The sequence below is a fragment of the Vulpes lagopus genome, chromosome 7 (assembly GCF_018345385.1).
Source record: "Vulpes lagopus strain Blue_001 chromosome 7, ASM1834538v1, whole genome shotgun sequence".
Classification (NCBI taxonomy): Eukaryota; Metazoa; Chordata; class Mammalia; order Carnivora; family Canidae; genus Vulpes; species Vulpes lagopus.
The window spans coordinates 53802421-53816132 of NC_054830.1; the positions used below are offsets into that span (position 1 = coordinate 53802421).

The 13712-nt window shown below is 50.7% G+C and overlaps 2 long non-coding RNA genes across 2 annotated transcripts; one reads left to right on the top strand and one right to left on the bottom strand.

Annotated features, from left to right (window-relative positions):
• Positions 1-3849: 3849 nt before the first annotated feature.
• Positions 3850-10844, bottom strand: LOC121494259. The gene is made up of 2 exons (XR_005988774.1): positions 6679-10844; positions 3850-4115 (listed from the first exon to the last, which is right to left on the bottom strand). It is a non-coding gene; the product is annotated as an uncharacterized LOC121494259 (long non-coding RNA).
• On the top strand, positions 4332-11815 carry LOC121494258. The gene is made up of 3 exons (XR_005988773.1): positions 4332-4794; positions 10839-11073; positions 11551-11815. It is a non-coding gene; the product is annotated as an uncharacterized LOC121494258 (long non-coding RNA).
• The last annotated feature ends 1897 nt before the right edge of the window (positions 11816-13712 follow it).

The window sequence follows — 13712 nt, forward strand, 5'->3', positions numbered from 1 at the left end:
GGGAAACAGCAACTGCTAAAGCTCAGAGGTGGGCAACCAGCAGACCGTGCAGGGAAGGGCCCAGTGTCCTGGAAGAGGGAGCCGGCTGCTGAGGGGGGTGGCACAGATGCCCCAAACTCAAACCAGGAAACCAGCTAGCAGAGCTGCTTTGCACATCAGCTGGAGAGCACAAAGCTCCCCACTGATGCATCTGCTGACATGGGCCGCACCCCGGGGAAAACAGGCTTGTCTTCACTCCATTGTTCAGCTCTGATTACAGCGTGGAAGCCAAGGGCAGGGGGTTGTCAGTTTGGTTGTTAAAACCTTAGACAAATATATATATTTTTAATTTTTCTGGAAACTTTCCTACTCTGGTGTCCAACATGCCCTGTTTGCGTTTTGCTTTGTTATTGTTATTTTTGGAAAGGGATGTGTTGAAGGTATCGACGCCTGCATCAAGTAAAAGCTGGTTTTTAGTTTTTTAATCCCTTGGAAGGATATCAATCATTTGTTGTTCTCGTTAAAAAAAAAAACACACTTTTTTTCCCCCAAAGGACATTTTACATTTATGGGAGAGGTAGGAAAAGCATTTTATAGCAAAATGCTGAGGCTGTGTTCCTAAAGGAGGGATCTGGTATTTGAGCTTCCATAATCCCCAGTGGGCTGTATGTTTTTCTCCAGGTGCTCCAGGCTCCCTGCGAGCAGACCCCCTCCTTGGCGGCCCTTCCCCCTTGGCTTCCTACACCTTCCCACACTCCCCAGCTTGTTGGGGGTGCCCTGGGGCGCACAGTCCACATGCTGGTCACCCCAAATGTGCACCTCCTGTCCAGATCCCCCACCCTCAGGCTCTAAACCCATGTATCCAACGGCCTTCTGGACAATCCCCTCTCTCTTTTTCTAGGCAAGTGATATTCACTTTCTACTTGAGGTAGTAATATGAAATGTCCTTTTGAAAGAAACTCATTCAAGTTTTTTTTTTCTTTTAAATGAGAGTTCTTTATAGAAAATCATTAGGTCGAAAACTGTGCAGGTGGCATGCGGATAAAGTTGTGGGAATTCTTGGTGAAACCAGTGTTGTTTCCTGTGTAAACCAGGCTGCGTCCTGCCCCCCATCTCCTGCCTGAATCATCCTTCCACCTCTAGGTCAATGCCTCCTCATTCTGTGACGTCTTTCTCACCCAGACCTGTCTCCCTGCCCCAAGTATAAGCAGCCTGTCCTCACACCCCAGCCGGAGTCCCACTTCCTCGTGGAGGAATGGTAGAGGAATAATGACATCTCTTTTCCTCTGTCATTTCTTGGTATCAGGGACTCCTAATAGACCAGGGGTTCCTGGGTCAAGGCCTGGTTGGGCTTCCCTGTGCCACCTCCCAGCACAAGTAACAGAGGGAGAGCTGGCCCAGATGCTTGAACTGACCTGGACTGGGCCACAGGGTGGTTTCTGCTCTTGGGCCTGGGCCCCAGAGTTTACTACTTGTGCAGGTGAAATATCTTGAAGGGGGAGCAATTGGAGGGGATGATGGGTGCGGTCTCCTCCCATCTTTTTGTACCCTCTACCTGTTTGGATGGTATTTGCATCCTGGCCCATCCTGCTCCTGCCTCTCTTCCTAGGCAGGCTCCTTCTGGATGCTGCTGTGGCTGGAAATGGGTGGGTAAGCCCACCCTTGATCATGGGCACAAGAGTATGCAAGCCCAAACACCTTGCCTCCAGGAGTGGCAGGCTTGCAGTGTGACTTAGCCTCCAGAGTAACTGGGGAACCAGGATGGAACTGCCATCTGTGGGGTCCTCACTCAGCATCCTCCCCTTCCACATCCTGCTTCCTCTGTGCCCTCATCAGATTCTCCCAGTTGTTCCCATCACATCCCTGGAGCATGAGTCTCTGACACAGAGAACCCAGCCTGAGATGGGTGTTTGGAATTCTGGGGCCCCAAATGAAAGCATCTATCTTGTGGTAGGATTCAGTGGTCTGGAGACTGGGAAAGAGACCTGGGGGTCTTAGGGTCATAGGAACCAGCAGAGGAGGTAAGGTCACTCAAGGAAAATGTAAGGCTGAGAACAGAGCCTACCTGACCTCTAGCATTCAAGGCTTACCAGTCAGGAGTCAGCCACATAGAGGCCCCAGGGATCGAAGAGAGCCAGGCAGGTGTGGCCAAGCACCAAAGGACACAAGGGCCAGGGGTCAGAGAGGACCCAAATTGAGTCCTGGGCTGACAAGAGAGGCCAGGTCTTTGACAGGCAGGGGTCTAGAGGAGGGATAGAGGGCAGTGGACAGAGGCCAAAAAGCCCTGGGGGGTTGGCAATCAGGGGTGGGAGGTCGGTGGCCCCCTGCCCATGAATCCGCACTGAGTCTCATGCCAAGAGCTGGGGTAGCTGAGTGTGGCATAAGTTGAAGCCTAGAAACAGTTACTATAGATAGCAGGAGAAAGGGTTGGCCATACAGATGGCACTGGGGACAGCTCTGCCCACTGGTGTCCCCATAGACTGAGTCTTGGCCTGAGTCTAGGGTGTCCCCAGACTGATGGGGACTGGTGTCCCCCCTAGACTGAGTCAAGGCTGGGGCTGGCTCTGAATTAGAGGTAATTCCAGAAACTCCAGTAGGGTTGGAATTAGTGTGAGGGGAGTGAGGTGCCTCGGGTGCAAAGCTGAAGGAGGTGCTCACTCTTCCAGGGTCAGGTCTTGTGCCCTTCACCCTGGTCTCAGGTCCATTCTAAAGCTTAGCATTCAACGCTCATGCTCTGGCCCCAACCCACCTCCACTGTATGCTCCCCCACCCCAGCACTATCCACAAACAGGGTCCCTCCACCTCCTGCAAAAGTGTTAGCTAATCTATGCCTTTTGCTTGGATCACTTTTCCCTCCTCTGCATGGCAAACACCTGATTATTCTGCAGGACTTTGGTCAAATGTCCAATAGATGCCCTGCAGCCAGATCACCTGGAGCCACCAGTAGTTAAATAGTGTGGCCTTGCTGCTCATGGGGATTCTGAGTTCTCTGTAGAGAGTGCTGAAAAGAACCCATTATAGGATTTGGGCTTCAGCTGGGTGATTTAGGGGAGGAACACAGGTAGGAGGGGCTCACCAGATTGGATGCTGCCAGAAAGCAGAAGTAATTGTGTGACCGAGGATCCTCAATCAGTGTCATCTACAGAGTGGGAGACCAAAACGATGATAATGCTGATAGATGATAATTGGTAGAGACATATTTATTTTAGCTTAATAAGAGGCTCAATGAGAGAGGGAGCTTGGGGTTTTGTGGGTAGCATGGGGACCTTGTTTTGTCCATGCTGAGAAACAATTGTGAAGTGGCTTTGCTGTGTCTCACCCTCTCACTGTCCCAGAGGGACCTCAGGTGAGGTTGGTGTTTTGTGAGCCTGTTTATGTCCCATGGGGGAACAGCACGGCCCAGCTAGAAGTCAGGCCAGCTTCCAGGGGCTGCTTCTCTTTTTATTTCTCCAGCTCTGAAAAGCCTCTTCACAGCTTCCACAGTGAACACCCGCTGCCTGAATGCATCTTTTCCTCCTGGGTGCTCTAAGAACATTTTTTTTTTTTTAAATCAGCATATAGCATACAAACAGTGGCTGTTTGCACACTAATTTAAAAGAATGTTCCTAATGGTACAGCTCATCGATTTTTGTTTTCACTTGCAGACACCTGTGGAGCACCACCCAAGGTGGAGATAAAGAACACTTCCACACCCCAGAAGGATCTCTTGTGCCCCCTCCCAGGTGACACCCCACCCCAAGGCATCCACTATCACCCTGTCACTGCAGAGGCCTCTTTGGAACATCCTATAAATGGAATCGTGCTGCACATTCCTTTGTGTCTGGCTTCTCTCGTTTACCATAAAATCTACAGACTTTACCCATGCTGTCATAGGAGGCAGCAGCTTCTTGTGTTTATTGCTATGCAGTGTTCCATATTTCAAAGCACCACAGCAGTTCAGTGGGGGAAAGGAATGACTTTCAACACATCATGCTGGAATGACTGGACATCATATGGAAAATCGCAAACCTTGACTTTATACTCCATGCATAGACATGATCCAAGGTGGATGATGGACTGCAGTGTAGAGCATTCAAGGCAGTCTTTATGGCCTTCGGGAGGCAAGGATTTCTTCAACAGAAGACAAGGCGCCCTACCTGGGAAAGAAGAAATACAGATGTTGTACTTGATTGAAATTAACAACATCAAAAGATACCCTTAAGAAAGTCAAAGGGCAAGTCCCAGCGAGGAGGAAATACATTTTTTAAAGATTTTATTTATTTATTCATGAGACACACACACAGAGAGAGAAACAGAGAGAGAGAGAGAGAGAGAGAGGCAGAGACACAGGCAGAGGGAGAAGGAGGCTTCATGCAGGGAGCTCAACGCGGGACTCGATCCTGGATCCCAGGATCAAGACCTGAGCCAAAGGCAGGTGCTCAACTGCTGATCCACCCAGGTGTCCCTAGGAGGAAATATTTTGTTTACTCTTTTGATCTTGGCTTATCATTTCCTTGATGGTTTACTACATATTTCAGCATGCGTTCCTTTTTTCCCTTCACTTTTATCCTCCAGGTTAAGATAAAATTGGCACGTGACACACAATTACACATTGTGTAAGTTTAAGGTGCTCAGTGATGAGAATATTTAAGCATGCAATACAGTATCATTAGCTATAACAGCATGCTGTACATTAGATCCCCAGAACTCATTCATCTTAGGACTGGAAGTTTGTACCTTTGACCAAGAGCTCCCCATTTTCCACACTCCTGATGCCTGGCGACCACGACTCTACTCTGTTTCTCTGAGTTTGACTTTTTCAGATTCCGCCTACAGGTGAGACCATATAGTATTTGTTTTTCTCTGAGTTATCTCGCTTAGCATCATGCTTTCAAGTTTCATCCAAGCCACAGCACATGGCAGGCTTGCCTTCTTCCTCATGGCTGAATACTATTCTGTTGTACGTGAACACCACATCTTCTTTATCCATTCATCTATCGATGCTGGACACTTAGGCTGTTTCCCCATCTTGGCTATTATGAGTAGTCAGCATGAGTTTTCTTCTTCTTTCCCATGTGTATTTCATTCAAAAGTCATGTGGATTTTAGTTCCAATTCCATCCAGTCCATGACATGAAATTGATAAAAAAAAAAAATCTCCTAAGTTTTGGAGGAGCCAAATTATTTAATTTTCACAGAGCTGTTTGTGCTTCAGTTCCTGACCAGCACTTTGGCAGCTTGGGATGGACCCTCTCGAGGCTGTGGTGTTTATCCCCCTCATTGTCTACAGGATCATGAGGCCAGTATTATCATTATCTCTTCCTTCCAGCTGAGGCAACCAAGGCTTCAGGAGGCTAAGGGTGCACCAAGGTCATCCGCAGCACCCCTAGCCAGTGTTGTGGTTAGTGCGTGCCTGGTATACAGTAGGTGTTGACTAAATGCTTCAAAACCTGCAGGATTTCCTCAGCTTTGGGGCTCCGCAGACCTGTGTGTGTGTGTGTGTGTGTGTGTGTGTGTGTTTGTGTGTGTGTTGCCAGGTACTATTGCATGTCTGTGTAGCAGTCCCAGGCAGGAGGCATGATTTTACCATTGGATATGGATGTCAGCTAAATGCTGCAGGATGCCCACATCCTACCTCTTCATGCCAAGAAATAACCAAACGTTAAGACCATCCCTGCTTTTACAGTCCTAACCCAGCCCTAAAGCCTGGGACACCAAAGACAGATGACAAAACACAAACAGGGCAGTATCCCCCCCTCCCCCTCCAGCCACTTTCCATTCGTCAACAGTGCCTGAAGTTACACCCCAGCTCCAAGGTCAACATGTGGCCGCTGGGAGGTGAGGCACTCCACCTCCCCAGGTCTCTAAGCCGCAAAACAATGGAGATGCATTCAGAGGCTTGCTCCCAACTCAAAGGGGCTGACCAATTAATTCACAGCTCCTGCCTCCCACCTCCAGCTAGCCGGTGCCTGGCTGGGCACTGCATGTCCTGTTCTTTCCAGGACAGCTGCTACCCTAAATCCTCAAAAATGGGAAAAAGGCCAAAAGAGAGGGAAAGAAAATATCTCTCCTTATTTATTATCAATCAGCTTACGTATGGAGATGTGTGAGGAACACAGAGATAGTCCCCAGACTTGGGGTCAAGTTCTGCCTCTGTCATTCACAAGCTGTGCTTCAGTTTTCTGGGCTATAAAATGGGCGTGATATCATTGCTCACTTCAGAGTGTCATAGGGAGGACTTAAGAATGTGCAAGGGTTTTGAGCTTAGGATCTGGAATCTAAGGATCAGGATTCAAGGGCTGGCCTTGGGCGGATCCCACAACCTCTCTGGTTGTGGTAGGAGTCTTGCCAAAGCTGATGGCCAAGGCCCTCCTGACTCAGTCTTCCTGGCTCAGGAGCCACAGTGTGCTCATATGAAATGACGGGATGCTGGTAAGAATTGCTGTGAGGACAGAACACAATAATGTTTGTGCAATGGAAACCATAAAGTATGGCATCTTTATATATTTTGTATATATTTGCTGAGAAGCTGTTATATTCTGGACACTGAGGGGGGTTACAGAGATAACTCAAGCACCTCAGGGATTCCAGGGCCAAGGGGGAAGAGACCAGGTAAGCACACACCATCCACTCCCCACCCCTGCCCTATGCTCTGGGTACCACTGCATCCCCAGCCAGTGGGTGAGGAAGCTGAGGGCCAGGCAGACATCATACAACATACCTGTCTAGCTGTTTCTCGTGTGCTTTGTGCTGCTCCAATCAAAACAGGCTCCAGCTGGTTTTGAGGGAGGAGATTTGGGCTAAGGAGACAGGAATGGGAGTGGCTTATTATGGTGGGGGTGGACAGGAAACACCATATCGGCTTAGTGAGCAGCAAATAGGTCTTGGTGGCGGAGACTCAACTGTCCCAGGCTACAGGGACAAGCAGGGGAGATGGTGCAGAAGGGGATCTGGGGAGCCAGATGTCTTAGCCTGAAGCCATAGGAATGTCATCTGCATACCTGGCCAAACCCAGAGCTCAGGCCTGGGGATGCAAAGGGGAATCAGACATTTGCTAGGCCCTGGGAGCTCATGACCTTGCCAGTGAGTCAGATCCACAGGGTGGAAGCTCAGGCAAGTGAGGGAGCCCACAGGGCCTCCAACCCAGCCTGGGGCACCAGAGAAGCCTTCAGGAAATGTGAGGCCTGCCTGGACCTGAAAAGATGCACAGCCAGGCGAATAGGGGTGGGGAGGACTTGGAGGGAGAGGGAATGATGTGTGCTAAGAATCTCAGGCGGGAGGGAGGCAGGAGGCATCTGAGGAGGCATAAAGGGCTAAATGGGATCCAGAGCTTGGGGGGAGGGATCAGCCTTGGACAAGAGGAAAAAGGATGGAGAGGTCAGTTTGCAGATGGTGGGAGGGGGGTGTTGAGGATTGGAAGAGGGAGTGGAGTGACAGGAGACACCTCTATTCTTGTTCCCCACTCCCCACACACCATGCTAACTCTGCTCCAGCCACACCTGCCTCCTGGCTGTTCCTCCAGCATTTCTGCACACTCACTCCTACCTTGAGCTCAGGATCTTAGGAGCAAAGGGACCTCCAGGCCTTTGCACACGCTGTTACACCCTTGGCCTAGAATGTCTGCCAGGCTCACTCCTTGTTATTGTTCCAGTGTCTGCTCACACATCCCTTCCCTGATGGGCATTTCTTGGCTATCCCATCACTGCTGTCTCTTTACCCTGCTTTATTTCTTTCTGAACACTTATTACTTACTGACATATAATCATGGGCTTAAATGCATATTGTCTGTCTCATCCATTTAGCATGTGACTTGCAGAGAATGTCAGTTTTGCTCATGGCTATATCCCTGACACCTAGACCTGGTATGTAGTAGGTGCTCAACAAAAGTGTGTTGAGTGAATGAAAGACCAACTAGAACAGGCAGGAGGTGAGAGGGACAGTCATTGGTGACCATTTTACAATTTTTCTCCCAAAGACACATTGGGAAAGACCTCTGCTCTCTGGCATACAAAATGAGCATGCATATGGCTTCCTCCAAGCCCTGCCCACCCCCCACCTCCCACCTCTGTAGAGATACCTAGGTCGCTATACTCGGCCTCTGGTTGGATGGAGGGCTCTGATTTTGCTGGGGAAGCTGGCATGGGGTAGGGGGGAAGGGTTGGAGTTGGGACGTCAGATTAGATTTCAAGGAGCTGCTCTCTGGAACTTTGGGGCAACTGGGATGAGTCTCCCCTGTTCCATGTATCTCTCATCTTCCAGCAGGCTAGCCTGGGTTTATTCCCATGGGGCAGCAAGGTTCCAAAAGAGTTAGCAGAAGCATGTAAAGCTTCTTGAGGCCTAGGCCTGGAACTGGCACACCATCACTTCCACATTCTAATGGCCAACGCCAGGAATAGGGCCAAGCTCAGATTTAATGTAGGGAGAAACAGACTCTGACTCTCAGTGGGACAAGCTACCAAGTCACAAGGGACAGTGCACCCAAAGAGGTGTGAAGTATTGTGGCTGGTTTTGCAACCAATCATATATATTAAGCCACAGGTGCAAGACATGAAATAATATGAACTATTGGTCACTTCTAGGAAGTAGGGGTGAGCGATACGGATATTCTCTTATATTTTCTGATATGTCCTTTCATGGTGTTTTATGTTTGTTTCAAAAATGAAACATTTTGATTTTAAAGAAATGAAGAATGTATCCTTGAGGTGTGTTTTCAGATTTACGGAATGATACTCTGTGCTCGAGGAGGGGGAGTATCTGGCAATCCTTTGCTTGCACGAGAGATTGGAAATGCCCTATGTGAACACCGGTGGGTCCTGCTTAGGCAGCAGTTAAGGCCTCCACTTGATGGAATTTTGTTCACGGGTAAAACGAAGAATCCCATAGCCTGAAATGTTCTGATACACTGCAGGACATGTAATGTGAAAACAGCAAGGTGTGCAGGCACTGTACACACCCTCTGGTGTGACAGGTGTACAGACTGTCTCTGGAAGGGGGCACAGGACAGCAGCAGGGGCTGTTTGGGGGTCGGGGTGGATGGGGAACAGCTTTCTCTTTATATCCTTTCGTACCCTTACAATTCTGTATCACATGAGTATGGCTCCTCTTCAAAAATAGATAGAAGTTTAAAATGATTTGTTTTTGAAAGTAAATCAAAGTTTTAGAAAGAAAGAGGAATTCTTTGTGAAATGCCTGGGGGAGGGAGACAAAGGATGACATAGAATTTGTTCCAACCACTGACTCATTCTTTGACCCATGGGTAAGTCACTGGCTGTCTCTGAGCTTCAGTTTCTACTAGCTACAAAATGGGCCAAGTCTCCTTGGCTCCCTCCCAGGTTACTGTGAACAGGGCCACAGTGTTAGGCTACTCCAGGGGGTGCTGCTCACATCACAGTCCATGTGACTGGCGGCTCTTACAATTGTGCAGTGCACGGCATGAGCAACCATAGGAGGCAGCCCTGATTGGAGGCCTAAATGGGATAATGGTGAGGAGACAGCTTTGAACATCATGAGGGTTCATGTGCATATGTGTGTGTAGAATGTGAAAGTGCATTCCTCTGACTGGGTGTGTATTTTCTGCTGACATCTGTCCTGTGGACATGAGCTGGGCTCACCCTCCCTTCCTTCCCCAGCTCAGGCTCCTGAGTCTTCTAAAAACCATGCCAAAGAAAAGAAGGGGCCACATATTAGGCTGCTGAGGCCTCACACTTCACATTTAGGGGCTCAGTCGTGAGGCAAACTTGTATCTTCAGGCTCTTTCCACGCTGGCTCAGCATCTCCATCCCCAGGGCCACGATGCAAGAGAGGAATTCTCACAGACCAAGATGCTGTCTGCTTTTCAAAGTGCAGAGATGTCAGCTCAGTCAGAGACACATGGGCTAAAATCCCAGCTTTGACACTTACTGCCTTTGGGACCTGTGAGCCTCAGTGTTCTCATCCGTGAATTGGAGATACCGATCATGAGGGCGGCTGTAAGGATGAAATTGTACAGTGAGGTCAGGCATACACTAGGTGCTGCAGTCAACGCTGGCTTCTGGAACTGGCTCCTGGGACCACTCACGTGCTCAGTCCTCATCATCTCACAGTGGTTATGTTTACACAGACATAAGATGCACAGAAGGAAACACAGCCTGTGTCCTCAGCATTGGTGACCCCAGGAATGGGAGGACATCATAAAGAAGAGAACTCCATGCAGGATTGTAAAGTTGGCAGAAACCAAAGTGAAGTCATTTGCATTCTGTAAATACAGAAATAGTTAGAAAAAGAAAAAGAAAAGAAAAGGCTGGGCACAGAGGATTTTTAGGGCAGTGAAACTACTCTGTATGCTACTACAATGGTACATACACGTCTTGTACATTTGTCCAAATCCACAGAATGTACACCACCTAGAGTGAACCTTCAAATAAACTAGGGACTCTGGTGATAATGATGTGTCGGTGTAGGTCCAAGCTCTACAACAAAGGTACCAATCTGTTGAAGGAGGCTGTGCATGGGTGGGGCCAGGGAGGATGGGAAATCTCTATGTTCCTCTCAATTTAACTGAACCTAAAATTGCTCTAAAAAAAAAAAATCATCTACTTAAAAAAAAAAAAACCAACAACTGTTATAGTCCACAGAGGGCACATGTGTCTATCACACAGAAAACCCCCAAGGCCTGAGAGAGATCTTCATTGTGTGGACCAGACGGTGCAGGAGAGCCCTGCAGCAGGGGCCAGAGGCCTGAGTCTGAGTTCCAGGTCTTTCTGTGCCTGGCCAGCTGGGTGCCCGGCAGTTGGCCACTACTACCAATAATGTTCAGGGCCTTTCTTGCACGTCCTAGCCTCCCTCACCCACCACACTTCCTCTTCCACATTCAAGAGTTTTTGACACACTCCTCTCACCTAGGAAGAAGACCTTACTGTCTTACAGCCCCGGCAAGGAAAGAAGCCTCACAGGTCAAGGCCATGGTGAGAGGAGGAAGATGTCCATGTACAGAGGAGTCAGCCCTAGGGCCAGTCCCCGACCTGGGGGTTGGTCCTTAATTTATGTCCCAGCAGCCAGAAGCTGGGCAATACTGCTAGGCCTCATGGCCAGCTTCAGGAATGGGGAGGCCAGAAACCCCACATCCAGTTCCTTCCAGGTAAGACAATGGTCTCAGCCTCTTGGTTGCCGTGTGACCTTGTGTGGTCCCTACCCTATCTGCCTCATCAGATTCCCATGATCCAGGTTTCTGACTGGCTTCAGGGGCTCTCTAGGCTGGGCCTGGGGCCAGGGGTCTGCATGGCACAGGAGGTGACGTTCCCCAGAGTGGGCTGGGGCCTAGTGGGCACAGTGCCCACCCCTCAGAAGTGCTCCGGACTCCAGAGTTTGTGAGGGGCAGGGCAGGCAGATCGAGGGGAGAGGGCAAGACCACCGGGCACCTGGTGGGAAAGAAAGACAGGTGTCTTCTGGCGGGGGGGGGGGGCAACCTGAAATCTACAAGAGAAGGACATCTACAACAAGTGGCTTTTCTGGGCTCCTTCACCTGAGTTCAGAGATAGGAAACAGGCCCAAAACAGCACGCGGTACCTGGGTGAGTCTGGAGCCCTACTTTCCGTCTGGTTCTTCCTCTGCACAGCTGAATGCCCCTGGGGCAAGCAGCCGCTTTTCTGCTGGAGCCTCAGAAGCATCACCCTGTGGTCACAGACCCTAAGCGCCCTACGCAGTTTAGAGGCAAGGACCAGGCGAGGTGATGTCAAATTACAGGTGAGAGGCCCCTTCGGGAATGGTCAGCAGTGACCAGGGCTGAGTTTGTTCCCGTCTCCGTGGCCAAGTAACTTGGCTTCCCTGAGACCCGGTCTTCCTTTGACAACGGGGGGGGGGGGGGGGGGGTACAGGGATTTAGTGTGATCCCGTGTCACCTGCTTGCCTAGGGCAGGCCCTCCGAAAGCCATCACTCCTGCCGCTAAGCCCTTGCTCTACGGTTACCAGCACTGGTGACAGCAGCCTGCCTTCCCCTCGGCTTCCTCGGCTGTGACCTGGGGCCCAACACAGGTTTGCGCGGGGTCACGAGTGCGCAGCGCGGGAGCAGGGCCTGGCACGGAGCCGGGGGGAGGCTGGCCTTATGGTCAGGGCTGCTTTATCGTGGGCGCTGCCGTGGCCTCAGCGCTGGGGAAGCCCACGAGCCGCCCGGCCGCAGCCTGCAGCCCGCAGGCAGGGCGCCTCCTCGCGCCCCGCCACCTGCCACCTGCCACCTGCGGGCTGGGGCGCCCGGGCGGGGCGGGGGCGCACGCGGGGCCGCACGTGTCCGCCCACGCCGGCCGCCCGCCGGAGGCTCGCGGAGGGTCGGGCAGGCCGCGGCGGGCCGCTGGCGCCGAGCCCCGGGCGCGCTTCCCGGGCGGCTCGGGGCCCCGCGTGGGCGGCGGCCGGGGCGGGCGCTGCGGGCGCTGCGGGCGCGCGGACGTGCGGCTCCAGCCAACCGGCCTCCCCGCGCTTCGCCCCCGCCCCCGCCCCCGCCCCCGGCCCCGCTGGCACCTCCCCGCCCCCGGGCCGCCGCCCCGCGCCGCTGCCCCCGCGCCTCGGGACCTACCCCTTGGGCCACCAGGGGCCGAGAAACGACGCGGACGGGATGACCTCGGGATGCGGGCTGCGCCGGGACCCTAGCCCGGCCTGGGGCAGTGCCACCGTTTAGACGTGGAGTCCGAGGCCTGCAGTCCCGGGAGCCCCTTAATAGAAAATGGGGTACAAAAGGTGAGATTAGGATGAACCAAGGAGTCCTACAAAATACGCATCAGGGGCGCCCGGGTGACTCAGTGCTTGAGCGGCTGCCTTCGGCTCAGGGCGTGACCCCGGGTCCCGGATCGAGTCCCACGTCGGGCTCCCTGCATGGAGCCTGCTTCTCCCTCTGCCTGGGTCTCTGCCTCTCTCTCTGTGCCTCTCATGAGTAAATAAAAAAGTCTTTTAAAAACTATCAGAAAGCTAACAACTGCCATAAACATTACAAACTCCAGAAAAACCACACAATTTTTTTTTTATTAATTAACTTTCTGACATACCTTTATAATTCCCCCCCCCCCCAACATTTCATTGGTCACCTTTATATGATGACAGTTTTCTCGTGTTGCTTTCAGGGACACAAAAGATAATTCACTCTTTCCTCTAACATGGACTGTTGAATGAAGTTTTTATTACTATACACTGTTCAGGAATGTTTCAGTGTCACAACATGTACTTGGAAATGTTTTATATAAACATACTTACATCTTAACACAATTTGTTGAATTTGGAATAACCTCCATCAAACTTTTTCCTATGTGATCCATTATGGATGCATTGGTTATTTTTAGTATAGCTGTAAGTTTGTGCCCTGTAAACAGAAATTCTGATAAATTGCATTTTGCCTGATCTTTGCCAAAGAAGAACCAAAAAAAGGATTGTGGTTTTGATCGTATATGCTGCATTATCTGGTCTATTCCTGCAGGAGAGAACTTTGGTTTGGATCAGGCATCCAGGACACAGCACTGAGAAGCAAACCCTCCATTCACAATTTCACATGTCTGATGGGAGGAAGAAGTTTCTACAGAATAGCTCTGGCTTTTCACATTCCAGGCCAAATTTTTCTTCACTTTCTGTGTACTCTCTGTGCTGGGTGACGTAAAGCATATTCATATGACTGCCATACAGCTGTGGGCATGGGTCTTCTACACCCAATGGCTGGCAATGACTTAGCCATATATGAAATGACTTTATGAAATGACTTTCAGCCACATACACTTATCTCAGTAAACTCAACTGTATCTC